The 26858-nt window shown below is 46.8% G+C and overlaps 1 protein-coding gene across 8 annotated transcripts in view; it reads right to left on the bottom strand.

Annotated features, from left to right (window-relative positions):
- The window catches only part of TIAM2 (TIAM Rac1 associated GEF 2), a 236290-nt gene that overhangs the window by 22482 nt on the left and 186950 nt on the right, over positions 1-26858 (bottom strand). The window contains exon 1 of one of the 8 annotated variants that reach the window (XM_070796429.1): positions 24452-24974. The exons of the other annotated variants lie outside the window; for them this stretch is intronic. The gene's annotated coding sequence lies outside the window, so the exon portion shown is untranslated. Of the gene's footprint in view, positions 1-24451; positions 24975-26858 lie in introns of those variants that run through there. 8 annotated transcript variants of the gene reach the window in all.

Genomic DNA, 26858 nt, shown 5'->3' with positions numbered 1-26858 from the left:
TGGAGTGCTCCCCACAAATCCCCCCTTGGAGTTATGTAGCCTTGAGCCAAGTCCCAATGTGAGTTGTTAAAGTGTGAGCTGCTGCTTCTGCTAGGAATGGGAGTAGAGGTCAGGTCATGTAGGAAAGATAATGTCCCTATTCCGATGGGGCACAGAGCCCACCAGAGGGCACAGGTGGGAAGAAAGCAATACAGCAAAGCCTGCTGAGGTCCATGGGAACCTTCAGGGAGGAGGGAACCTTGAGCATGTTCTCAGCAGGAAGCAGCCACGTGCCGAACTCAGGACATGGGGGAAGAAAGGCTTCTCATTCCAGGATGCGGGAAGAGAATCACACAGATTAAAAGACATGGAGGAGTTGGAATGTCTGTGAGGATGAACAGCCTTCTATAAAAGTTCCTGCTTGGGTTTAAGCTCAGCATGCAAAGCCTTCTCTGGGAGAACCCATTTGTATATTCCTGCCAGAAGCTAGTGGTTTAAATTCTCAAATATGTCTCTTCCTTTTTGCCACCACCTGCCTGGAGCATCATCAGATTACACACAAAATCTCTCTTTTACTTCTCTTTCTTTCCATTCCTGCAACACACAAGATCCAGCCCAATTTACCACCTGCCAGCCTGGCAACTAGTCAAGGGCAGGAGCCTGCCTTTCTTTCTCATCACCCGCAAGGGCTCGGTGTTGAGACCACCTCTGTTGGCACTGATGTAGGTACTGAGTAACAAAGCAGCTTAGTCCTAATATGCGTGGTCAATATCCACCCATCCTTAACAGCTCAACTAAAACTGCTTTCTTCAGCTAGACGTCTCCATGCCTAATCTCCATCACTGTCTCAGGTAAAAAGGTGAACCCGTCGGAAGCCCCTCTTCATTCTCACTGAGTTCATTTTCTTTGCTTGGATATTTCAGAACGCTAACAACTCACACAAGCATACAGGTCAACGTCAGTGGCCAATTTGTTATGAAAACTGTCACCTGACCCGCTGAAGTGGCTCAAAGTAACAGCAGGACACCTGCCCTCCCTTCTGCTCTGCTTCCCTATTCTACACCCACCTCCCCCCAAAACAGTGTCTTTATATGATGGAAATAAGACAATCAACATTGACACACAACACTGATCTTCTGGCTAGACTTTCAACTAAATCCAGTGGGAACCAACCTAGGACCTGCTCTGTCTCCAGAGAAATAGAAAGCACCCCCTGCACAGGAAGACAAGACTCGCCAAGGTAAGAAATGCCGAAGCTCAGCCTGCGGCAGACTGGGAGCCAGCACAAGCTTGTGTGGAACAAACGAGAAATGTGACATCCGTGAAATGAATGAGAGCGCCACGTTGAAACAGGCTGTCTGGAAGGCGTCAGTGAAGAGCAGATTGTAAATGCTCCTGGAAGGAGCATGTTCCAAGGGAGAACCAGAGAACAAGCCAAAGGCACGAGGAAGATGGAGCCCAGTAACGTAGAACCCAACTCAAGGTGGGGGTGAAAGCGAGGCCCCCTCAGATGTCTACGAGGAGAACGCCCAGACTGCTGGCCTCTTTCAAGTAATCACTTCTCTCGTATTTTGACATGAATCTTGGTGCAAAAGTTAAATGAACCAAGTGGCAGATACTAAGCCTCCAACCAGACACACCGACACATCTGAAGTAATTCACTTCTAAAACAGTTCAAGCACGTGTAAGCACTAACGAGTCTCCTTGGATATACACAGCACCCCTTGTTTCTGTCCTTAACTGTAACACAAGCATATTGCTGGCAACACCTGTCAGAAGATGTTCACATTCAGGGTAAACTTTGAAAGAACAAGGAAACAGACTAGCAAAACGGTATTCATAAACCTATTTGCAGGGCAGGAATAGAGATGCAGATACAGAGCACAGACGTGTGGGCACAGCGGGGGAAGGAGAGGGTGGGATGAACTGAGAGAGGAGCATTGAGACACACACATTAACATATATAAAACAGACGGCTGAAGGGAAGATGCTGTAAAACACAAGCAGCCCAGTCCTGTACTCTGTGATGACCTAGAAGGGTAAGATGGAGTAGGGGGTGGGAGGGAGATTCAAGAGCGGGGCGACATATGTATACTTAGGGCTGATTCATGTTGCTGTATGGCAGATGCCAATACAATATTGCAAAGAAATTATCCTCCAATTCAAAATCAATTTTAAAAGAAAAAGAAAACAGATGTGGATCTTAAGGCATTGATTAGAATGCAACTTGATCTCTCAAAATGTCTCATATCATGTTTGAAACAACCAGATCTCAAGGTTACTGAAGAAACTCCTAACTGTTCGGTCATGCCCTAGAAGCCTAACGACACAGCAAAAGCCAAACAGAGCAATGCAGCCAAAAGGCAGTTTTCAAAAGGAGATGGCAACCCACTCCAGTATTCCTGCCTGGAGAATTTCATGCACAGAGGAGCCTGGCGGGCTGTAAAGTCCATAGGGTCGCACAGAGTTGGACACGACTGAAGTGACTTAGCACAGCACATAAGAAATACTCATGGCTGGACCAAAGGAATCCAAATATTTGGGGCCCCAGGTAGGAGTATTTTTTAAAAGCTCCTCAAGTGATGCTGATGTGTGGCTTGCATGAGAACTACTGGTCTACCCATTAGTAGAGCGAGCCTTCTGCTTGCAGTTCCTGGGAGGATCATGCCGCCCCAAGGCTCTGCACTGAAGGATGGCCATGTAAAGCATGTGTGGACCGAGCTCACAGATAAGAGGAAACAGATCAAACCTGTGACCCTGGTGTTCTGCGTCTGGCTCCACTAACAGCTAAACAGCCCAAGATAATAATACTGAGACTCTCAAGTTCACTTATTTGAAATCTCTATACTGTTATTTGCACCACAAGCTCTGACAATACAATTTTGCAACCCTGAAAAATAACAGTTTTGGGGGCTGTAGAATCCACATTAATAGCTCGCATATACTGTATAAAATAAGATCTGACAAAATGCACCATAAGTGAAATGGCAGCTGGTGAGATTGCAGCTTTCCTTGCTGGGATGTCGAAACTCACACCTAACAATGCAGTGTTAAAATAACGAGATTTTAAAAATAAAGTATCTTGCCATCTTAGAAAATCAGAATTCATTTTAAGAATACTTCTGGTGAGTCTAAGTTGGAAAAGCAAATGTTAGCTGAGAGTTTCATAGAAAATGTACTTCTGAAGATACCACAATGAAGTGCTACAAAGTCACCTCAGGTATTGTCTAGGGAAGTCATGTACGGATGTGAGTTGGACCATCAAGAAGGCTCAGGGCCAAAGAACTGATGCTTTCAAACTGTGGTGCTGGAGAAGACTCTTGAGAATCCCTTGGCCAGCAAGGAGATCAAATCAGCCAATCCTAAAGGAAATCAGTCCTGAATATTCATTGGAAGGATTGATGCTAAAGCTTCAGTACTTTGGCTACCTGATGTGAAGAGCCAACTCATTGGAAAAGACCCTGATGCTGGCAAAGACTGAGGGCAGGAGGAGAAGGGGACGACAAAGGATTAGATGATTGGATGGCATCACTGACTCAATGAACATGGATTTGAGCAAACTCTGGGAGATTGTGAAGGACAGGGAAGCCTAGCATGCTGCAGTCCTTGGGGTCATCAAGAGTCAGACACAACTTAGCAACTGAACAAGGGGAAGGCTAGGAGAATTATCTGGGATCAAAAGGAGGCTGAGCCACTAAAAGAGGAAGGATCACTATAACTGTGTTTGTAGATTGTTCTGAAAGAGTCTCCTGGTTGGTTATATTTCACTTCCTCTGTTCTTAGCAACAATTATAAAATCAAACTGTTAAAAGGTAGGATTCTGGGTGAATTTGATGAGCAGTTTCTAGAAAGAGTGACTACTCCAGTTGGGGTATTTTCACATGTACACGTGGTAATGGAGGTAGGAAGCTCAGACAAGATGGAGAGGAGCTGAGTTCTAGCCCTGGCTCTGCCCTGAGTCCTCCAAGCATCGGGGATAAAACATTTCTGTCTTCAATTTCCTTAATGATGAAAGAGAAGCAGCATTACACCTCACCCATCAAGTGACCCCTCCAATTGCCAGTCAGGCCAAGGAGGAAAGGGAACTCACATTTGTTGAGCACTTGGTGTATGCAGGGGGGTGAGGGGTTCTCGTGGAACTCACGGGCATTGAGTCTTTACCGTGTGACACACGAGACGACAGCTGAAGGGTGGGGGGTGGGGGACAAGACCTTGATGGCACAGGACCCGCATCCTCTAGAGCTGTCTGCACAGTGCTGATCGCTCCCGGAGTAGCAGGCAGATCATGGGCAAAACAGACTTGCTCCTCCGGTAGCCTCTGCCCACCATGCAGTCAGGGCTCTCCTGGCCCCAGGAGAATCCGAACACACCCCAGGCGTGCCCAGGATGCAGCCACAGCCCTCCAGAGGTCGCCTCTGCTCCCCCACATCTGCACACAACTGTGATTTCTGGTAGGCTGGTCCCCACTCCCCTCCACCCCTAGGAATTCTGCCTTGAAAGTAGGGACAGATGTTCACACATCAGGGCTGAGTGTGCATGTGGATTCAGCAGCTGGACAGTGTGTGCTTGTTCAGAACAAAAACAACACTGGACTTTGAAACTCACTCTAGTATTCTCTGGGGCTTCCCTGATAACTCAGCTGGTAAAGAATCTGCCTGCAATGCAGGAGACCCTGGTTTGATTCCTGGGTTGGGAAGATCTGCTGGAGAAGGGATAGGCTACCCACTCCAGTATTCTTGGGCTTCCCTTGTGACTCAGCTTGTAAAGAAGCCACCTGCAATGCGGGAGACCTGGGTTAGATCCCTGGGTTGGGAAGATCCCCTGGAGAAGGGAAAGGCTACCCACTCCAGTATTCTGGCCTGGAGAATGCCATGGACTCTAGAGTCCATGGGGTCACAAACGTTGGACACGACTGAGCGACTTTCACTTCACTTCACTAGTATTCTCCAGTTCAGAGTGATCAATAAGACCTTCCCTGGTGGCTCAGTGGTAAAGAATCTGCCTGCCAATGCAGGAGACTCGGTTGGGAGGATGCCGTGGAGTAGCAAATGGCAGCCCACTCCAGTAGTCTTGGCTGGGAAATCCCATGGACAGAGGAGCCTGGAGGGCTACAGACAATGGGGTCACAAAACAGTCAGACACGACTGAGCAACTGAACAACAGTGATCAGTGCTGAGAACCTTGGGTTCATCAGGGGCCTTGCCTTTTATAAGAGAGCATGAAACTGATCTTTTGTTTATGAATTCACTTTTAAAACTTAATGAAAAGTTCCCTCTAAAACTATGTTGTTTAAAAAGGTAGTGATATTGACCCCCCAAAAAAGTTTCTTTTCAGGTTTTTAAGGTTTCAGTAAGCTGATCCCTGCTTGAAAGAAATGGTAAAGAGTCTGTCTGTAAAGTGGAAGAACGGGGCTCAATCCCTGGGTCTGGAAGATCCCCTGGAGAAGGAAATGGCAACCCCCTCCAGTATTCTTGCCTAGAGAATTCCATGGACAGACGATGAGGTCACAAAGTGTCAGACACGACTGAGCACTAAACAGCAAATATAAATAAGGAATTAGAAAAGTGAGTGGCGACCCACTCCAATATTCTTGCCTGGAGAATTTCCTGGACAGAAGAGCCTGGTGGGCTACAGTCCATGGGGTCACAAAGAGTCGGACACGACACAGTGCTAAGACATACACACAGATAAGGAACACCTCAGTCAGGACCTCTCAATTAAGTCACTCTTCTGTGTTTGCAACAAAAACAAAAGAGTAACTATGTGAGGTGACGGGTGTGTTAATTTGGCTGTGATAATCATCACATATCAAATCCAGTTGTATACCTTACATATATATAATTTTTAATTGTCAACTATACCTTGATAAAATTGGGGAGGGGAGACAGCTAAAACAGTTATCCTTGGTTTTGGGTCTTCAGTGTGTGAATAAGGACACTTGCTATCCTGGATTAGCTGTGTGATGTGTTTTTTTTTTTTTTGAGGAGCCCCATTTCTTGGGAGTGGCAATAAAATCGCTCAGGGTAATGAAGTGCCCTGCCCCTAGATTCTCTTTGGAGGAAGGCAGGGCTGAAGCCTCTTTCTCAAACAAGCTTGAATCCCAGAGGTGCCCTTTTTAACCTTGATCCAGCTCAGTGCTTTTCATCCGACGCACCAGTGCTCCTCCTGGCCTGGATTAGTTAAGATCAGCTCCCGCCCCCACCCCCCCAACCCCGGAGCATAACCACTCTGATGTCTGCTTTGCCCTTGTTTGAAGACATTACTACCTGAGGCTTCTCCATTTCCCTGTGGGTTTTGGAACCTAAGATGGAATAAGTACATCACATTATGCAGTTATTCCAGGACATTATTCCAGGACAATGGCTGTGGTTTCGTTTTGTTGTTCAGTCACTAAGTCAGTCGTGTTTTATGACCCCGTCTACTGCAGCACACCAGGCTTCCTTTTCCTTCACTATCTCCCGGAGTTTGCACAAACATGTCCATCAAGTTGGTGATGCCATCCAACCATCTCATCCTCTATCATCCCCTTCTCCTCCTGCCCTCAATCTTTCCCAGCATCAGGGTCTTCTCCAATGAGTTGGCTCTTCACATCAGGTGGCCAAAGTATTGGAGCTTCAGCTTCCACATCAGTTCTTCCACTGAATGTTCAGGACTGATCTCCTTTAGGACTGAACTCCATGAAATTTCACTACCCTGTGCCTTGCCATCAGCTGAGCTCCACCCCACCTTTCTGGGCTCAGGTTTCAATCCTGTCCTCATTTAGAGGCTTCAGGTACCACAAACTCGTTTGTCAAAGGCACCTGTTTGTATGACTTAAGACTCCAAAAACACTTCCAGCCAAAGAAAAAAGGTCTAAAGGTGCTACGTAATTTGGGGAATAGTTCACAGGGAAGTGCTCCAAGGTGAATGACAACACTTGCAGTGTGCTTCACTTTTGAAGGCCTGGTTCAGAGGAAAAGGACGTTAACTTCAGGGGGAATCGGTAACAGACACAGTCAACCTGCTCCTAAACGGGAGGACACCTCACGCTGCTTAACTGGTTAACTGGTCACACACAATGTGATCAACGTGGCAGACCCCCAGCTGCCACCCACGTCCACCTCTCCCTCCAGCCGTACAGATCAGCTCTATGCTGGGCCACTGACGTGGACCTAAATCCTAGTCTGAGTCACGCCCACAGAGTCTCATCCTGCCTGCCTGCTAAGTCGCTTCAGTTGTGTCCAACTCTTTGCAACGCTATAGACTGTAGCCCACCAGGCTCCTCTGTCTGTGGGATTCTCCAGGCAAGAATGCTGGAGTGGGTTGCCATGCCCTCCTCCAGGGAGAGTCTCATCCTACCAGAACACTAAGCAGGAGAACCAGAGGTTCTTCTACAGTCCCTGGAAAGAATGTTGGAAAAAACAAAAAGCTGTCAGCCCTGGGTAAGTCACCAGGGGTCCTCGGGTACAGTCGAGGTCTGGAGAGGCATGGCTGAGTGGTGCATGCTCAATGCACTCAAACAGATGTCCCGGTTCACTGTCTGGAGCATGGGTGGTCGCATTAGTAAATCATCTCAGAGTGCAGCTAGGGAGTCAACTGTCCCAGCCCAGCAAATCAGTTAAATCAGAAATGCTCCCCTTGGTAGAAAAAAAAAATCCAAAAATAGTACAGAGGACTTTTCAATTCACGCTTTAATCCACTGAAGTCTCTAACTTACAGAAAGCTCTGACACTAATCCCAAATGCTCTCAGAGGGAACCCAGAAGCAACGCTGAGGGACAGAGTCAGACGACGGACCCCAGGTGAGCTGGGTCCCCCACGGGCAGGTCCAACCACAGACATCCTGTGCCGCCCCACCTCTGCCAGCTCAGGATTCCAGGGCTACACTCTGCTCCACGCTCAGAGGCGGCTGGCAGGGCCCACAGGCAGGAGCGAGGGCAGTCCAGTCCAGTCTAGCCTAGGGAGGGTCTCAGCAGAGGGCGAGAGAGGAAGGGGAGAAGAGGGGTGTATTCAGCACTGTGCAGAGTCAAGTGAGACGATTATTTTTATATTTGGGGACAATCATTCACTTTATGGGGTTTCCCAGGTGGCATTAATGGTAAAGAACCTGCTTGCCAAAGCAGACGTGACGTGGGTCCGATCCCTGGATCAGGAAGATCCCCTGGAGGAGGGCATGGCAACCCACTCCAGTATTCCTTCCTGGAGAACCCCATGGACAGAGGAGCCTGGCGGGCTAGGGTCCAAGGGGTCCCAAAGAGTCAGACATGACTGAAGCGACTGAGCACAGCACATTCACTTTATAGTGATACGATCCTTGGATTAAAAACTCTAGAGAAACGACCTGCGATTTTCTCGTACTTCCCTCAAAATGATACAAAAAGGATAAGAAAATGCTCACAACCTTTATTTTTTAGACCAGATAGTTCTATTTCCAAAGGCAGAATGCAAAGGAAAAACATAAAATTAAATGTAAGTATGTCAGATGAGTGTTGATTTATACTGAAAGGTAAAAGAATTAACCTAAATAAATAATGGTGCAAAAATGCAACGAAATCTATGCAGCAGTTACCAATGATGGGAGGGACTGGCATCTGTAAACCAAAAGAGGACATGATTTACTGGAAAGGGAAGAAGTCAGTCTGCATTTTTTAAAGTAACTTTTAGGGAGGAGGGAGGAGGGTTCAGGATGGGGAACACATGTATACCTGTGGTGGATTCATTTTGATATTTGGCAAAACTAATACAATTATGTAAAGTTTAAAAATAAAATAAAATTAAAAAAAAAATAAAGTAACTTTTATGTATATCTACTACATGGCAATCCACTCCAGTATTCTTGCCTGGAAAATTTCACGGACAGAGGAGCCTTGTAGGCTGCAGTCCATGGGGCACAGAATCGGACACGACTGAGCAACGGAGCACCACATATAAACATCCATGTGTGGATATTTTTAATGGAAAAATATAGGTCATGATGGAGAAGGAAATGGCAACCCACTCCAGTACTCTTGCCTGGAGAATCCCATGGACAGAGGAGCCTGGCGGGCTACAATCCATGGGGTCGCAAAGAGTTGGACACAACTGAGTGATTAACCACACACTCAGGTCATAAATTCAGTGGTTAACACCGCATTTCAACTTAATTTCTGTCTTATCTATATTTTCTCATTTTCTAAAAGTGGTTTAATTTTTTAAAGAAATTTTTTAATGGAATCCTTTCCTGATGCTTTAAAAAAGTGATGTAAGGCAGACGCGGGCTGAAGAGCGTTCCGTTTCTAGGAGGACACGGTGATGGAAAGACTGACACAGTCCCTGAACTCAGGGTGCCCAGAGATCAGCTGGGAAGACAATCTGGGAGTGAATCAGTCAAGAGCAATTGGTACCCAACGGCGTGGGGTCTATGGGAACAGAATGGGGCGGCCTTCTCTGGTCAGAGCAAGGTCAGGGAAGGCCAAGGTGGAGATCAGGATGACCTCAAGGGAAACAAAGTTACCCACGCTAAGCGAAGTTCAGGGCTGGGGAGGGTGCCAGGAACTGAAGGCCAGTCCAGCCGTGGCCCACGGCCAAGTCAGGTCACATGGGATGTGGCAGGAGCCAGAGGTGGGGGCCTTGCTGTCAGGGACCGGGGGGCAGAGGAGACCCACTTGGAGTGTGTGCAAGGGGTCCTGACGTGGCCCCCAGGCCAACCCTGCCACCTCCTGGGCACACACCCTACAGCAGGCAGCAAGGTGAGGGGCTATGATGGCTCAGAGAGGGTCACCTGAGCTCAGCCCTACTTGAGTGGGAAGCTCCCACCAAGGGCCTCAGCATACGCTCTGGGCAATGCTTTCTGAGACAGTTACTTCTTCCAAGACTGGAGCCTTAAACCCATAGGCCCTGGGTGACCACCATGGGCACAGCCATCCCCAGCACTGATTAACTCCTCCCTGATGCAGTTTTGCACACCTGTAAATCAGGGGTCGTGTTTCACAGGGTCGTTCAGAGGATTCCATGAGGTCATTTTAAGGTTGTGAAAATACTTAACAGAGGGCAAGGGATGCAGAGGGCCTCCAAAGAGTTCTATCAGGCACAGGCAGTTTAACTTTCTAAGTTCTGTTATTTTTACAAAGGTAGGAGGAGAAACTTCCTCTGAGTTCCCTGAAGGGAAGACCAGAAAAATCAAATGGCTTATTTGTTAACTTTTTACTGAGCTCCTCCTCCATGCCACGCTTGGCTCTAGGTGCTGGAGATGAAGCCTGAACACAACAGAGGAAAACCCTGACCTTCACACAAGAGGAAGGGCAGAGAGAGGTGACAAGGACTCTACAGATGACAAAAAGTGGCACCCACAGCGTCTGGACAGAGGCGGAGGGCCCTGAAGAAAACCAGAAGTTGAAAGTGTTAGTCACTCAGTCGTGTCTGACTCTTTTGTGACCCCATGGACTGTAGCCCACCAGGTTCTTCTGTCCATGGGATTCTCCGGGCAAGAACACTGGAGTGGGTAGCTGTTCCCTTCTCCAAGGGATCTTCCTGACCCAGGGATTGAACCTGGATCTCCATCATGGTACGCAGATTCCTTACCATCTTAGCCACCAGGGAAGCCAGGAGAAAACCAAACCAGGGAGGCTATGGAGGGCCAGTAGGCTGGGCAGCCGCTTTAACAAGTGGGCAGAGGAGATGAACTTCACCTTCAAAGATCGGAGGGAGAGAGGGAGTGGCCGACCAGCGGGAAGAGCAGCCTTTGAGAAGGCAGAGCGCGTCTGCGTGGCACGTGTGTACCCAGCGGTAAGGGCCTGTCCTCAGGCGGCACACCCCGGGAAAGGCAGGTCCGATCCCCCGCCCGGAGGTGGGGAAGCGCCCCGCGTGTGGCTATGGGGCTCCCAGGCCAGAGTCACCCCCTCGGGGAGGGAGCTGCTGATCCAGAGCCTTTGTGAAACAGGCCGGCTGCCTGCCTTCTGCTTGGTTTCCTTATTTAAAACTGGAGTTTGATCTGAATTCAGAAACGAAAAAGATGCACGCTGTCTCAGCCAAGGATGCTTCAAGGGCCAGGGCAGCATTTCGACACAACCAAGCACTTCTTTCACATAAAATATTGGGTGTTTCAATATCGCTTACGTATTGGGTTGGCCAAAAAATTTTGGAAAGCCTAAACAGACTTTTTGGCCCACCCAGTAATTTACCAAAAAAAAAAAAAAAAAACGGTTCATCCTATCCAATAGATTATATGCCAAGTACTGCATTCTCTCATTTCCATTTCTCACCCAGAGAGATAAGGCTTACTTCTGATACATAGTTAAACTTGTCCATCAAGGAAGATGCATGGAAGCCAGAAATTTTCCTTAACTTCTGAGTGCAAAGATGGTAAAGTCTCCTACATACGAACCTCCCAGCTAAGACATTCAAAGAGGCGAACATGCATCTATTTCCGGCCAAGGAACCAGAGCCTGTGCCATCGGCGTCCCCTGTGAGTGACACTGCAGCCGGCCCTCCGTCTCCTATTGCTGACGATCCTTCAGCTCTACCATCTCCCACATCCTCTCCCTCCAGCAGTCAGTAACTCTTCTTGCCTGTTCACTCGGTGCCAGCCCCTGTTGACCAGCCATTGTACTGTATTGCTGAACTTTTCAAGGTACTGTCCTGTAAGATTAAAAATGCTTTACTTTTTGTGTTTGTTTTTTTATGCATGATTTGGGTGAAAGGTATTATAAGCCTATTATAGTAGACTGCATGCTATTTCACTTCAGTCGTGTCAGACTCTGCAGCCCTATGAACTGTAGCCTGCCAGGCTCCTCTGTCCATGGGATTCTCCAGGCAAGACTACTGGAGTGGGTTGCCATTTATTATAGTCCAGTATTATATAGCCAAGTGTGTTAGTTGGGTACCTAGACTAACTCTGTTGGATTTAAGATGCTCTTGGAAAGAAAGTCATTCATATGTCAGGGGCTTGACTGCAAAGAGACTGCAACGACCTCACTCTGAACCAAACAGATGCAGGGGTCAGCAAACCTTCAGGCCAAACCCACCCTGCTCGCTGCCGCTGAGGATACAATTTTATTAGCACTCAGCCTTGCTCCTTCATTGGCCTATGGTCAATCGCTGCTTATACACTGAGATGCAGAGATCAGTGGCTGCCAGAGCCTAACTTACTTACTACCTGGCCCTTGACGGGAAAAGTCTGCCAATCCCTGATATAGAGAGATGAATCCAAAGGAGGAAGACTCCTCTTCTGAAATTAGGTCTGAATTCAAACTTGAAAAAAATCCTCTCAAACTTTATTCTAAATTTTTAGTGAGTAAACTAAAATGTATATTTTTTAAATGACTTCTACATGGCAATTTTCTGGAGACTCCAAATAGCACCTTAATTCCCATAAGATATAAACTGTCTTGTATAATATGCTTTCAACTGTGTCAAAAACCAAGGGAACAACACCTGCGTGCTCACCTGGCTCAGATCCAGGCTTGGAAAAATGACTCAGATTCTCTTTAACAATCTTTGCTTTCTTTTGTGTGGCTTTTTGATGGATGGGAGAATTCAGTCTGCTTTTCCTGTGACTTGGGGCATTAAAGCCTATATTTCATTTCTTTCTATGACTTTACCACTTAACATTCATTCTAAATATGTTAGTCTAACTCAAGAAGTCTCTCAACCCCTATCTTTCAACTCATTTTTTGGGAACACACACACTTGCCTATGACTTATCCATCAACACTACCCTCGCCCACGTTCCCAACCAGAGGTATTTATCTCAGGTCTTAGCTCCCTCTTAATTCTCTTCCCTTTATTTTCTCTCACTTTTGTTCTGATAATCACATAAATTCATTTAAACTTGTATATTTACAGTAACTCTCCCTCTAGTGGTTAACGTTTTCATTGAACACTATTATTCTAGTTGGTTTTGCTTACCGATGATTTTTCCAAACCCAACATTTCTATTCAAGAGTTGTGTCTCTAACTTTATTCCTGGCCACTGATACTATATTACTGAGCATTTTTTGCAGCAAAGGTCTTTAAGTGCTACACAGTCCAAGAACGTACTGAGATATTTTTCTAACTTTGTCGCTGTATTTAAAGAGAAAATGTGTCAATAACACCACCAGTTGTAATCCAATTCTGGACAGACTAGAGCTTTGACAAATCTTTGTTAGCCTCTAGTTTCCTGGGCAGGCAGAGTCTCTACTATAAACAGAAGACTGAGGATGACACAGCTGAATCTGGAAGGGGACCCTGCACACTGCTGTTCAACAGCTCAGGCTGGGTCTCACTGCCGCGGACAGCTCTGCCCAGCTACCCAGCCTGGACTGTCCCCCAGCCAAGCTCTGTGGATTTCTAGTTGGAATCCACATGGGTCCCTGGTTGCCTCACCTAGAAAAACAAAAAGCTGGGAAATACCTGCTTCCCAGCTGCAGACCAAGGCCTAGGAGCCATTCTAAGATGGTCAGGAAGCTACAATTCAGTTGCTCCTATTACAGTTCCCTGGTGACATTCCTTAGGCATCTTAGATCAGCTTCCTATCGTAGTGTTACATCTTAGCTGGCTCTAACTGGTTAGCCTGGTCTACCTTCTTGGGCCTCCACACTCTTACAGACCCCTCTTATCTGTAGGGAAGTGGGGGGGCTGGGGGACTTCACAGAGCAAGGACCAATACCATCATCTTGTAATCTGCCCTTCACTGCTCTTTTTTTAATTTTTTTTTTTAACCACACCGTGTGCCATGTGGACTCTTAGTTCCCTGACCAGGGATTGAACCAGTGGCCCCTGCAGTAGAAGAAGGGACCACCGTTCTTAACCACTGGACCACCAGGGAAGTTCCATGCACTTCATTGCTTTTAATTCATGTTACCCCGCCAATGTCCCAACTAGTCCTTTTATTAAATATCATTACTGTTGCCATATGATAATTTTATCTCAGGAAATATTTTTGTAGGAATCCACAAGATAGACAAGAGCACCGTTTTTTCCTGCAATGTTTCTCCCAACACCAAAGAAAGACAGCAGGAAAAATAGCAAATAAAGGAGAAGCAATTTATTGCATTTATTGTTTATTTACAAATAAACTGTTTCTTTCAACCCTTTGAGGATGGGTTTTATTTTGGGTCTACATAAACTCTACAAGGAGTGAGCTCCAATGGAAAAATCCAACATGAAAAGGTATGTTCAGATCAGCAAAGTTACAAATTACTGGAGAAATGTTCTCTAGGCTTTACTGATGAAAATAACTCACTAGACTCTCTGCTTTATGCAGATATACCCAGGGTAGGAACTCTCAGCTATCAAGGCACTGAAGATTCAGGAAGAAATCACCGAACCAGCCCTGGGAGAGAAGAGGGTTTCTGTTTAGATATAAGTGGTCTTCTCTCTGTACTTACTTACACCTTCACGATATACTTTTAAAGATGTTTTCCTAAAGACCAGTATCTACTTTTTATACTGTATGATTTTAATGTTAAGGTTATCATACAGTGGCAGATTTTAAAACATGAACTGTATCTACTGAAATAATTTTTGGAGGTAAAAATATTCACATATGGCCTGCCCCTAGTACAAAACCGCACAAATTTTTTAATTTGATAAAAAATTATCAAACTAATTACTAGTCAGATGCAAATATCAGATACTAGTACTTGGAATTCTGGGACTTGAGAACTCTTCTGCAACAGATTTCAAATTTGCTGACATTAACAACTATGGGAATTTCATTATAACTCTATGAAATAGTGTTTAAAAGCCAAAATCAAAAACAATATCAAAAATAACACATCTACGCTGCTTAACCATGTTTGTAAATTAAGCCAAAGAACTAAAAAGTTGTGTCCGGATTTCTAATGTCATACCTGCAACTGAACAAAGAGAGTTGCTCTGCTTTTAAATCTCTTGTATTTAAAGGCACTGTTAATTTATCTGGTTTTCCCCTTTCATCTCTAATCAGCACCATTCCCCTTACTGGGTGTGGTAGAAAGAACAGGCTTTAGAAAATGACAGAGCTGGGTATGAACGCTGGCCCCCACTAACTGGACCTTCAACTAACTTCTCCCATCTCAGTTCTCTCAGAGTAAAAGGGGCTCATGATATCTATCCAGTAGGGCTGCTGCAGAGAAAAGGGGTCTCAATGAGATGCTGTGTATAAAATTCACAGTGACACGAAGAGCCAAGTTATCGCATGCCGAGGGCAGTTCGCAAAGTCATTTCACTTCCATGAACCTGTCATGGAAATATAATCTTATTATTATTATTATTATTATTTTTAGCAAATAAGGATATAAGGACTCGGGGTAAAGTGGTTTTCCTAAAGCCCACGGACCGGGGAGATGGAGCTAGTCTCCGGCACTCAAATCTACCTCCTGTCTCCCCCTGCAAGAGCAAGAGATCACCTCTGCTCTTCAAATGAGCTCAGCAGGGGATGGAATTCTGATAGGGAATCTCCTTATTTTTCTTATATATCCCACCCTCCTAATGTGAACTGCAAACATGTGGTTGGAATAGCCTTGGCCCCAGGGATGATCAGATCCAACTGACAGTGACGGCAACACTCAGCGGAGGGAGGAGCCTGAGACATGCAGAACGCTGTAACCTTCTCCAGGAGGAACCGAGCCGTGGCTGCTCCGATCGGGACAGGCAAAGGGGCAGTGAGCTGATTTGGGGGAATGAAGGAACCACTTTCTTGCCTGAATTTGGTGCAAATTATGAATCCTAAAGACCTTCTCTGGGCATTTCCACTTCATCACTGACAATCTTGCTGTGTCCATCAGAGCTGACACAGATGCACAGCAAACCGAGGTGGCCCCACTGCAGCTTCAGGAGGCGCAGCCCGCCCCCTCCCCATATGCCCCCCGTCCCGCACGAAGGCCGGTGCCTTCTGACACTGACTTCCAATGACAGCGACTCCACGAGGTTTCATCATCCAGGACACCCCACACTCACTCATGAACATGGGTAGGGACTTACGGAGAGAGGGTCCAGGTGCTAGAATTTGTCTGAAACCTGCTGCATCCCCTTTTGCATAAAAAGGCCTAGATTTTCAGTTCTAATGTTTGCCTGAAAATAACGCTTGGAATTTGGTTTCCAAAAAGTTGTACACTTGGGGCGAAAAAAGTAATAAAAATGTAAAAAAAAAAAATCAAAGTATTTGTTAAAATCCTGATAACCTTGATTGGGCACAAGTAATGATAGAACCATCTGTCTTGAGTGCACACAGGTACACACTTCTGTGGCCTCTTGCTGCTGCTGCTAAGTCGCTTCAGTCGTGTCGGACTCTGTGCGACCCCATAGACGGCAGCCCACCAGGCTCCCCCGTCCCTGGGATTCTCCAGGCAAGAACACTGGAGTGGGTTGCCATTTCCTTCTCCAATGCATGGAAGTGAAAAGTGAAAGTGAAGTCGCTCAGTCGTGTCCGACCCTCAGCGACCCCATGGACTGCAGCCTACCAGGCTCCTCCATCCATGGGATTTTCCAGGCAAGTGTACTGGAGTGGGGTGCCATTGCCTTCTCCTCTTACTTGTAGTTTAAATTTTTTTTGCTGGGTTTTAGCAATGTGATCATCCAGTCTGTTACATTACTCTGGATTGCTTCTTATTAACAGGGTCTCAAAATAGTCATCTCATATGGAACAGTGCCCACCTCATACACATTTATCTGAGACTTTAGCACCAACCTATGCCTAAAATCCCTTATAGCTCAGATGGTAGAGTATCTGCCTGCAGTGCAGGAGACCCAGGTTGGAACCCTGGGTCAGGAGGATCCCCTGGAGCAGGCCATGGCAATCCACTTCAGTATTACTGCCTAGAGAATTCCATGGACAGAGGAGCCTGCTGGGCTAGAGTCCATGTGATCCCAAAGAGTCGGACACAACTGAGCGACTACACTTTCATCTCAAAAATCTAGCCCTAAGTAACAGAAATGAAGTAATAACACATAAACTGGGACGATGTCCATGTTAACAAATGGTTTAGCAATTCTGATCAAACTTCTAGAAAATACAAGCTGGTAAATACAAAGTAACCAAAGCCATGCTTCCCTGGGGTGAGGAGAACAGGTGACACAGGGAAGGGGCGTACAGACAGACAGACACTCATGCAAAAGCAAGAGACAGAGACGGCGTGACTATTATTCAATGTAAATATAAAACATTTCTGTATAACTCACTCACTCTGTGGTATACCTGAAACTCACACAGCACAGTAAATCAACTATCCTTCAATAATAAAACTTTTTTTAAAAGCCTCAGACATAGAAAACTGTTTTTAAGTCTCACCTGAGATTACTGATTTGATCATCAGTCTTTCCATCTTGGAAAATCGTCTATAAAATCATGACATTCAACGTCTCGCGTCTCGCAAAACTACTAAGAGGCGAGCAGAGGATGCCTGGACCCACCCGGATGCCCAGAGCCCCCAGGCCATGTGGGGGTTGGGACAGGCTTCTCATCTGACTGTCCTTTATCTTATGGTTGCTGAACTGAGAAGGAAATGGATTCTAGTCTCCAAAGCCAGCTCAAAACAGCTTGAGAGGAGGAAGACAGCAGGACTCCTCAAGCTATGCAACACTGGTAGCTTCTAAGCAGTTGGCATGAAACCCCCAGCCAGTGCAATGCCAGGCCAGGACTTCTTAAGCAATTGCTCAAAGAGTTTTCTCATCTGACATCTGTCTTCTGCAAACACTAGAGAACTTAGGTGACGGCCAAGGATTCAAGGGTGTGAAGGAAAGTGAGTCATGGGACCGAGGGAGGCACTGGAGGCTGAACAAACAAGAAGAGGGAGAAGAAGGTGGTGATGTACAAAAGAACGTGAGGGAGAAAAGACGGAAAGAATCGAGGGCATCTGTAAAAACATACCTCCGGTTTTCTTCTGGCTCCGTTATTAGTGACAAATATATTTTTTGGACATTTAATATATTTTCACTTTGAAATAATGTGAGATTTGGGCTTCCCTGGTGGCTCAGTACTAAAGAACCCACCTGCCAATTTAGGAGATGCAGGTTCAAACCCTGGGCCGGGAAGATCCTCTGGAGAAGGAAATGGTGACCCACTCCAATACACTTGCCTGGGAAATCCCATGGACAAAGGTCCACGGGGTCGCAAAGAGTCAGAAACAACTAGAGGCTAAACAACAACAAGCATGAGATTTACCAAAGAGCTGTCAAGGACAGTTTCTGTATATCTTTCATTCCCTTTCCTCTGACGTTAACATCTTATATGACACATACATTTTCTGCTGCCATGTTCCTCATGCGATTATCAAGAAAAGCAGGAGACTGGTTTACAAAATTAATAATCCCATCTTTGCTCTCAGCAGTTAGGAACCTGGGATGGAAGATGCCAAAGACACAAATATCTGCTTGTGTGAAGGGATCCCAGGCAGAGTCCCTCCCCAGCCCCTGACCTCTATGCCTTCAGCCGCCCAGCCCCAAGGATGTGGCAAAGAAATCCTATCAAAGAAGACAGCACGGGGGAAATCGCCAAATGATTCGAAACAATTTCTCAGAACCTTTTTTTTTTCTTTAGAGTGAAAGAGGTGACGCCGTGGGGCTGGGACTTTTATCCAAAGGTGAGAAATCTGCTATGAGTGATGAAAGACACGAAAAAGCACTGAGACTCAAATACACTGTCCCTGACCCGGCACAATCAGAGTGTTCATTCAACCATCTCCACGCACACAGAACAAGTAAAGGCCTAGCTCAGAGCTCTCAGCAAGAGCTAACAGCTGAGAGCACCTTTGTGAAGGAGATTTCAGTAAAGGGATGAAGAATCAGTGTGATGATACCCCCACGCCTGGCAGATATTAAAGATAAGATGGATCAAGATCCCCGGTGCCCAAACAGTGGCCAGTCAAAATTAGATGATAATTGCGGCTGTTATTCCTTCAAAAGAAAAGGAAGGAGAACGCAGCAGTTGTGACCAGCTCCCCTGCTGATGCAGAAGTGGCCGGGGTGATGTTCTCGAAAGAGACACACACGAGCCGCCTGATCCCCCCCCTAAAACTGAGCATTCAAACCACTGCCTCCTAGCCCCTCCAGACAGCTATTCATTTTACAAAAATGAGTCTCACACAATTCTGCTTTGGAATCAAAATTTAAATGCTTGTCCCCCCCAACTTCACTTTTTTCCCCACTAATTACAGAAAATAAAACTTTTTGAAATGCTCCGACACCCAGCACACAACATTACAGCTGGTGGGCATCTAGCAACATCCACCCACCACCATCAACGTGGTCTCCTCGCCTCAACCTAGCGATGCGTGCAATCCAGGGAGGGGCGGTCATTCATCCGATGCTCCTCAGTCTCTTAACACATTGAAACACTAGAGCACTGAGAGCCAGCCCCACACAACCTATCTGGCTTGAAGACGAAAACAAATTTCAAGTGCCACTTGACGACACAAACACAGTGCTTGTCTTATTGTAGGTACTTGATGTTTGATTCTGTAATGTTCACCGTATTAAGTCAAGACAAGCTAGATGATTCAGATGTTACTCCGAGGGCTTCCCTGGTAGCTCAGTGGTAAAGAACCAGTCTGCCATGCAGGAGACATAGGTTCGATCCCTAGTCTGGGAAGATTCCACTTGCTGTGGGACAATTAAGGCCACGGGTCATAGCTAGTGGAGCCAGAGCGCCCTAGACCTGGTGCTCCACAGTAAGAGAAGCCACCGGAGTGAGAAGCCCGTGCCCCACAATGAAGAGTAGCCTCCTCTTGCTGTAACTAGAGGAGAGCCCAAGCAGCCATGAAAACCCCAAATATATCAATAAATAGAATCACGAACCCAGAGTTCATCAGTTCCTAAGTGGGGAATCCACAGATAAATGTCGTAAGATCAAGGAGCTCCCTAGAATCATGGGTGACTTTTTACATATGTATCTGTATGATATGCATTTTTCTAAGACGCAATTTTCTAAGTGTCTATATTGACTCATTGGAAAAGACTCTGATGCTGGGAGGGATTGGGGGCAGGAGGAAAAGGGGACGACAGACGATCAGATGGCTGGATGGCATCACCGACTCGATGGACGTGAGTTTGAGTGAAGTCCAGGAGTTGGTGATGGACAGGGAGACCTGGTGTGCTGCTTCATGGGGTCACAAAGATTGGACACAACTGAGTGACTGAACTGAATTGATAGCTTTCAGCAGATTCTCCAATGGTCTGCTCTAAATAATTTCCTAAACAAAGTAAGAGAGGGAAAGCTTAGAGCGGATACGGGAATAAAGTCTCTGACGACCCCCCCACCTTCACTTACCATTACCTTAAATAACATCAATAACTGTGTACAAGACCATTAAGTCCCCAGTATTCAGTCTAAGTGGATTCTTCTAAAACTTCTTTTTCTTTTAAGCGGCTTTCTGTCTTCATGAGAAGAAAAGACTGTCAAACAAAAGACCACTTTAGGTCACATGTTTGGACAGAAAGACTGGGATGGGTGTCAGGGACTACAGACGCCCGGAGCCAGGATGGGCCGCCAAGACGGACAGACCCGCCCCTCAGCTGCACAGATGCAGGCATGAGATGACCGGTCCGAGAACAAAGGGACTTCAGCGTAAGGCCACCCCATGTCCAGGAGGCTTCCGCTGGGAGCCTACCAGCGCTGTTTACGGAGGTTAGGGGTTGGCCTGAGAAACTCAGACTCCCTCCCTTCTCTCCAAACACCAAAGCTATACTCAAGTCTCCGTAAGTCCTTGTCCAATCTGGGAGACCGAGAAAGAAAGTAAAGATGGAGAAAAGTAGCTAAACGCCAAGGAGGATGAGGCTGCGAGCTTCAGGGAGGCTACAACTGCTACAACTTCTCCCACGACCGTATCCAAAAGCGCATGGCCCCTCCTCAACCAGCACAAACACAGGGAACTTGTCACAGCCCTCCTGGACTCGTCCAGGCACCAGGCTCAAGGGAGAGACCTCGAGGAGCAGGCCGAGCGCCCTGTCCACCCCCCCGAGGTGGGGGTGGCCAGCGGGCTACTCTGTCTGCCTCGGAAGGACCAACACAGCCCTCTGCAATCTCACCGTGGAGAACACGGGAGCAAAACCATGGCCCTGCTGTTCCAAAGGGCAGGACAAGGAAGGAGGTGCCCGGAACAGAATCCAGGGTGGCTGGTCGGTCACGAGCCTAAGACCAGGCCGCCCGTCCCTGCGGCCTCTGTCGTCAGGGTCAACTCTGGGTGGCTGGGCCCTGGGGCGTCTTCAAGTCGCTCTCCTGTGAGTCATTACCCTGCAGTGTGAGGCCGCGTGTGTCATCACCCCGTCAGCCCGTGGATCCAGAGCCACATCCACCTGGCAGGCCCGCCCGCGGGTGACTCAGCCGCCGCCACCCCAGCCCCTCCTCTCTCGTCCTCCTTGTGTGACTGCAGATGCCTCACCGTGACACCTTTTACTTCTTTCCAGAAAAAAAAAAAAAAAAAAAAAAACAGGATGAAATGGAGAGCCTGGAGGGGAGGGAGAAAGCAGGGGACAGGTGGGAGGAAGGGGAGGCTGGGGGACAGCAGAGGAGCAAAGGGAGGCCCAGAGGGAAACTGAGTCAGAGTGCCCACAGGAGCGCCCTCAACAACGCAAGGGCACAAGGGGGAGCAGCTGGAGGAAGCCTGCACCTGCAGCTCCGCTGGGGCTCAGGGTCCCCACCTCATATATGGAACCAGGAAAGCAGGGGTGGCCCCAGGACTCCCCGAGCTGAGATCCATGTCTTTGGGGGCCCCACACACCCTGCTGCCTGCACGTGGCGCCTCACCTCCCCTGTGTGCACAGGGCCCCAGGGTCATGAAGTACCCCCCAGCCAGCTTGCAGCATCTGGTGGGCCCCCCATCCCAGCCCAGGTTCCCAGCAAGGCGTTTGGGCCGCTGGGCACTTGTTGGGCATCCCCCAGCCGAAAGGAGTCTCTGGTTCCAGGTGGCCCACAGCTCAGCCAGCTGTGACTGCCACTGGCCAAGGGGCTCTGTCCAGGGATGTGTTCCTGACACGGACCCCTTGAGGACCCCAGCCCATGGCCGCAGGGATGGAAAGGGAGAGGCCACCACCAGTGAGATTTCTTCGCCCACTGGACATGCCCTCCTGTCCCAGACTGGGCCAGACAGCAGCCCGCTCTGGGCATGACACTGCCCAGCTCATGGGCATCATCACTGGGTGATGCCCTGTGCCTAAGCATCGCCCTAGCACTGAGATCTGGTTACCTTTCTTCCTTGCCTTCTCTCCTTTGACACTGTGGGTGGCATCGAACCCAGCGGGACAGAGAGTATGAATGATCCGTGGCCACAAAGGGTCAGCTATGTCCCTTCCAGCCACTCCCAGCAGAGACTCAGCATCTCCCGGGCATATCAGCCCGAATGATCAAGGACAGACCAAGAAAAGTGGGGGGCTAATATCCTGAAGCTAGGAAAATGGGAAATTCCCCCACAAAAAAATCCAACAAACTACAAAGAGATCAAACGGCCTTGCAGAAGCCAATGAAAATGAACCCCAGTCATTTCAAACGAGTTCACCAACTTGCCACCAAGTGCCTGCTGAAAGGAAGCAGGTGTTAGAAATGCAGAATGATGTGCTTGAGGGCTGATGGGAAACTCAACTCAACTTTGATCCTTCTCAGCCTGAGTCCTCTGTGTCCTCGGCGCCTCCCTCTACCCTGAAGCGATGCTTCTCTTGCAAAGAGCGAACAGTCTACGAGACCCTCTAAGCATCTCACACTCACAGCTCACGCCTGCTAAGGATAAAGGCAAACCTAACATACACCATTTTTATTCAGTCACTTGAACAACCCTTTAGAAAAGGTCATCAATTCAAAATACTCTACCTAAGAAAATTAAGCTAAAGATGGGCAGGTTCTGTCTCCATGCAGGTGACAAAGAGCTAAGAGGACTCAAGGGTCAAGGCCCTTGGTTTCCCATTCTTTTTTATCTCATGGGACAGCTCAGCAGGCTTTGACCACAGACACTAACTTCAGGAAGACTCGGGAGGCAGCCTGGTGACTGTCTCGCATTAGATGAGTAGAATGGAAAAGCATTCAGAACATGCAAATATATGAACCGGTTGGGGAGGGGGACTGCTCGCCCAATAATCCCTCATGTCTGGGCTTCCAGTCATCTAAGATCCTTTCTGCAACACAGGTTTAGGACTACTGTTATTTTTACTTACAGATGAAGACACACAGGCTTATTAGAAAGGCTGGGTACCTTGCCCCAGGGTACACAGTGGTTAAAGCCTGGTGGCTCAGAACACAAATTCCAGTTTCTTACAATGAAATGAAGAGTTCTTTCCATTGTACCACTGCCTGTCTACCTGGAACTGAATCTCTGCAAAAAAATAACTGTCTCACTAATCAGACCCCAATTCATTTCTCAGGGACCAGTTTGTTTCAAAGATGCTACCTCTCTGTTCATCCTTTAAGAATTATGTCAGATGGCATGCATTTAGACATTGGTGTGTTTAGTTTCTGAAAAAGGATCACGATTATATTAATCTATTGAATAGCAGCCATGTGGAAAGACTATTTATAAATAAGTTCTACTTGCGCTTGACTTTTTAACCAAAGCATCTTACAACCAGGAGATCCTGAAATAACACAGGCTACTCAGAGAAAGGTAAAAAAGACATATAATTTAAAATGCTGGAAAACAAATCATGTGACCCACGAATCCTTTTCCTTTAGCTTCTTAGAGAAATGCAAGCTCTTAAAAGCAAACCATGTGAGAAACTCAAAAGGTTAAGCTAAATGGGTGAGCAGGCATTAAATACTAAATGCAAGTTAAGATCATGCCGGGTACCAAAACCTAATCATCAGTGCATGGCCCTTTTTCTACCTTGAAAAACTAAACAGGACACAATACAAACTAAAGCGATTAAATTGCAAAGAGCACAACACACAGTTGTCAAGGCTCTATGTCTCCAGATTCTCAAAGCTCGCTGTTCTACCAAAACAACGCCTACAAACTGCAAAAATAATCACTGCCAAAGCTGCCCTAGGTGATTACATAAAATTATTCTAAAAAGCTGAAAAAGATTACTTAATCATGAACAATGAAAGTAATAACGCTGCTTACCTTGTAGAAAACAGGTTTCAGTCTTGTGGGTTTTCTTTCAAAGCATTAAGCCCAATACAAGTATGCACAATGCTCCAAGAAAATTTGACAAAGCCTAAAATTATTTACTGTCTTCAAATTATCCTTCTCTCTTTTCAAACATCTTTTACAGAGCAAATATTCAAAATTTCCCTAGTTCTTTCTGATTTCTTTATATTTCAAAAAGACAGGACTAGTATTTCAGACATCCATTTAGAGACCTATGCGACCCTGGAAAGAGAGAGGACAAATTGATAATGCCACCAAATAACGACTATCTGAGGATTCTCTTAACCTGAGCTATAAAGAGTGCTTGGAGAGTACTGCCAGGATCCTTCTGGAAAGAAAGGCTTATCTTCTCTGCCTAACCGCCTTGAAACATTTCAGAGGAAAAATGAACTTTCAAGACAGAGAAAAGAAAACCACGCACGCATGCCTGCGTTTGGATCCGGAACCCACATGCCTGAGAATCAGATCCCTCGGTTTACTTACGTGCTGTACTTAGACAGGAAAAGTTCAGAGAAATCTGCTCCCTCTGGGAGCAACGATTCCATCTACAGTCGGCTGTTGGGAAGTGAGTATGACAAGCGTTCTCTCTCACTCTCATCCCAGGCGGAGGGGGAAAAAAAATCCCAAACTGCTCTTTCAAGTCACATTCACAAGGGCATCCTAGCGCCACCAAGCTCTTCCTCCAAGGCAGCCGGGGGGGTGGGGGTGGCTGCGGATTTCCACCTCACGCCCTGAGCCCGCTGGCTCTGGAAAGGTGCCAGGTCAGGACACATAGGGAGACGGTAGAACTACCACCCACCAGTGCTGCATCTTCCCAGCCAGCTCAGAGGCAGCAAACCTCACCAGCAGCCCTTCTGTGGGGACCGCTTCACACACCTCAAGTTCCCAGAACAAACCAGAAACTCCTTCAACCCCCTCACCCCCCAAAGAAACTGTTTATTCCTTTCAAACTCCAAACTGTTATAATAGTGCGAGCTAATTGCTAACAATACTGGGGGGCGGTGGGGGGGGAGGCCCCCACACAGGGGAGGGTGACGGGGCACACAAAGAGCCGTGACAGTAATAGGCACCCTTGAGGAGAAAGAAGGCAATCAATTATAACCCATTTGCAGAAATTGCGGGGCTGTCAAAAGCCCTACTTACAGCTGCGCTTCATCAAGCCAGGCTGCGTTTGATTTTCAAGGGAAATTATTCCTTATTCTCAAATCTAGTATACGGTGAGTAAAATACCCCCAACAGCCCAGGTTCCACCAGGGTCTTATCTGTACAGAAGTTAATGACCCCCGAGAGGGCTAATGGGCCAGTGTGGGAAGCCCAGGAAACAAGGAGGTCTCCCCTCTGGGGAGTGACCACCTCCTGTGGGCACCAGGGGACATTGCTAGGGCCATCAGACACTGGGCACGCATCATCGAACTCCCAGATCACCATTTGAAAAACAGACAAGCATTGCTGTTGGATGTAACCCACTGTTTCCTAGGCGGCTAAAAATAACAGAAATTTTATTTTTTAATTCTTCAGCTCAAAACCTCCTTTTCACTACCATCCATCGCAGTGATCACTTCTGATGATCACAGATTCTTCTCTGCCAAGGAACAAAGAATATGTAAACTCAGTAGCTGCAATGCATTTGCCAGAATGTTTTAAAAATGTACTGACATCCATTATTATTGGTAGATATCTTCAGATTTGAAAAAGATGAGATGATAACTGCTCTAGACTTGAGAGGAATTTGACGGCAAGTGCTTAACATGCTAATATTCTTTTTTAATATTTCTTTCTTCTGTATTCCTTGGCATTCCTTCGCTTTATCCTTGAACCATTTTAGCAAAATGAAAATGAGCTCAGAGGGCTCCAATTTCAAGCTGAACTGCATCTTTCACTCCTCTTCTAAGTTTCTAACTGATGCCCCGATGCTCATTTTATAAACCTTTGCTTAGTTATGATAAGTGCTGTTAAGTAATAGAAATGGAAATAGCCTCAACATGGTAACTTTCTGCAGATTTATTTGACTGAATCTTAACATAAAACTTGGAAAAGCATTTCCTTCTTAAGAACTGTAACATGGAACTCAAACAGATTATAGCAGAGAGGAAACCATTATCCCTAATGGCATCAATGACTCTCCCCCACCCCCAGGCTGCCACCCTGTGCCAGTGCCCCCAGGCACACGATCTTAGACAGCCTAGCTTCTTGAGGGTTTCCTTAGCATTTGCCTTGTTTAAAAAATTTAAGAGAAATTTCCCCAGAGGTACAATGGATGAGAATCTTTCTGCCAACACAGGGGACACAGGTTCGATCCCTGGTCTGGGAAGACTGAGCCCCTATACTGCAACTACTTAAGCCCATGTGCCTAGAGCCCCAGCTCCGCAAGAAGAAGCTACGGCAAGGAGAAGCCCAGGCACCACAATAAAGAGTAGTCCCTACTGGCCACAGCTAGAGAAAGCCCACATGCAGCAACCAAGACACAGCACAGCCAAGTATAAATTAATTTTTCTTTAAATTTAAGACAATGCAAGCCAAACACATCCATTTGATGCTCTAGGATCCACTGCTTCATACATACACATGCATGACAAATTTGAGCTGTAACACTGGATCCCCAAAAGTAAATAACCAACCGGAGTTGGAACAGAGCAGAAAGACTAAAAATCTGTATGACTTCAGTTTAGTAAAAGAAATTGCCTCCTGGGTATAACCAGACCAGTGAAAGCAGTTTAGGAATTGGTTTGCATGAGGAATTGGGAAGAAAGAGAAGGGAGATTTTGGAGGAAGTGGATAGGGAATGGGGTAGGAAGAGGAATTCAGGGGGTGAGAAAGAAAAACAGGGAAGAGAGGTAAGGACCAGGTGCCAGGAGCCACCAGAATCGGCCCTGAAGCTGGTAAGCTCTAA

Source organism: Bos indicus, chromosome 9, assembly GCF_029378745.1.
Source record: "Bos indicus isolate NIAB-ARS_2022 breed Sahiwal x Tharparkar chromosome 9, NIAB-ARS_B.indTharparkar_mat_pri_1.0, whole genome shotgun sequence".
In the NCBI taxonomy this organism is placed as follows: domain Eukaryota; kingdom Metazoa; phylum Chordata; class Mammalia; order Artiodactyla; family Bovidae; genus Bos; species Bos indicus.
This window is presented reverse-complemented; position numbering and strand designations above follow the sequence as displayed.